The sequence below is a fragment of the Alexandromys fortis genome, unplaced genomic scaffold (genome assembly GCF_014885135.2).
Source record: "Alexandromys fortis isolate MF-2015 unplaced genomic scaffold, M_Fortis_MF-2015_v1.1 scaffold_74, whole genome shotgun sequence".
Classification (NCBI taxonomy): Eukaryota; Metazoa; Chordata; class Mammalia; order Rodentia; family Cricetidae; genus Alexandromys; species Alexandromys fortis.
In genome coordinates, this window is record NW_026068008.1 from 5739524 (window position 1) to 5741319 (window position 1796).

The 1796-nt window shown below is 47.6% G+C and overlaps 1 pseudogene; it reads right to left on the reverse strand.

Annotated features, from left to right (window-relative positions):
- Nucleotides 1-749: 749 nt before the first annotated feature.
- Nucleotides 750-1218, reverse strand: LOC126513416 (40S ribosomal protein S16-like; annotated as a pseudogene).
- Nucleotides 1219-1796: the final 578 nt, after the last annotated feature.

Genomic DNA, 1796 nt, shown 5'->3' on the forward strand with positions numbered 1-1796 from the left:
GACACTTACCTCTCCACACAGCTCACCTGGACTGTCCTTCTGCAGGGATTCTGATACAGCCCACACCTGTTTGGCCAGGCTTTAGCTTCTGACCTTCTCTCATTGTCTCTCCCTAAGTCTAAACTCATACAATATGTGCATGACATTTTACTTTGCAGCCTATCACTGGAGATCAGCAAAACTGATGGCTCCACTCTTAAATTTCCTGTCCAAAGGGGGCTATAGAATCCCACCTCTAAGGCCCAACTGTCTACCTCTCAGGTCATTTACTTGGGATTAACTATTATCCCAACCCCAAAAGCTATTATCCTAGACAGAAAAAAGCTAATTCAGTCCCTTGCAGTTTCTTCCTCTAAAGCAGAAGCCCTCTTTCTCTCTTCTTGTCCACACCTTATATGAGGCAGTCTTGGCTCTCTGCATGAGCCCCTTCTCCATCCAATGACTAAACCCTTTCAGAGACTCCAGAAAGCCCTTTTTCAGGCCCCAGCTCTTCATCTCCTAGATTTAACTCATTCTTTCTCCCTTTATGTAACAAAGAAGGAGGGGTATGCCCTTGGGGTCCTAGGACATCAGTTGGGACCCTCCTTTGCACCTGCAACATACCTGTCAAAGAAGATGAACCTCACCACTCAGGTCTGGGCACCCTGCATATGTGTTTCCGTGGCCTCTGAGCTTCTTTTTTTTTTTTTTTTTTTTTTTTTTCCCTAGGATGTTTATTACAAAGATAAACCCTGATCCTTGAGTTGGGCTCATCGGTAGGATTTCTGGTATTGAGCAGGGCACCAGGACCTCCAAACTTTTTGGATTCACAGCGCCGAGGATCAGCTACAAGCAGGGTCCGATCACACTGGATGAGGATATCTTTGATCTCCTTCTTAGAGGCCTCATCCACATACTTTTGGTAGTAGGCCATCAGGGCTTTGGAGATGGACTGTTGGATAGCATAAATTTGGGCCACAGGACCACCACCCTTCACACGGACCCGGATATCCACACCCGCGAATCGCTCCTTGCCCAGCAGCAGAACAGGCTCCAGTAACTTGTACTGCAGCATGCGCAGCTCGATCATCTCCAGGGGACGTCCGTTCACCTTGAGCCCATTCCACCGTTTGCAGTGTACCATGGCTGTGGCTGTCTTCTTGCGTCCAAAGACTTGCACGGACTGCAGCGGACCCTTGGCCGGCATAGCTGCGAGTATGAACACTAGGTCCTCACCTTGCAGCGCCTCCACCGGAAAAGGCACCACTGAGCTTCTTATGCATGAGTCAAAGAAACTACCTTCTCCCACCACAGTCTGTTCCATCTCTTAACTTACAAAGGCTCACAAACCTTACCCCCTTCCTGAGTTCTTTCCCTCCAGGTGGCACTAGTAGAAGATGCCACACTCACTTTCCAATGCTGCCCATCCCTTAATGTCTCAAATCTCCTACCTCAACCTAACATTAATTATCCCCCATCTCATTCCTGCATAGAAACCCTAGAGGATCTACTGCCCCACCCTTCACATATACAGGAGGGCAAACTGTTCCAGGTCATCTATACTTTGGACACAGATGGCATCACCTTTTTATTGATGGGACCTATAGAGTAGGGTATGTCATAGTATCAGATACTGGGGTAGTAGAGGCAAAGGCACCCCCTGCCCATGCCACCAATCATCAGGCTGAGTTTATACCTCTTACCTTTGCCTTCTATCTAGCAAAGGGACAATAATTAAATGTTTACACAGACTCCAAATATGCCTTTCATATTCTTCTGCCCCATGTAGCTATCTGGAAGGAACACAGGCTTCTTAT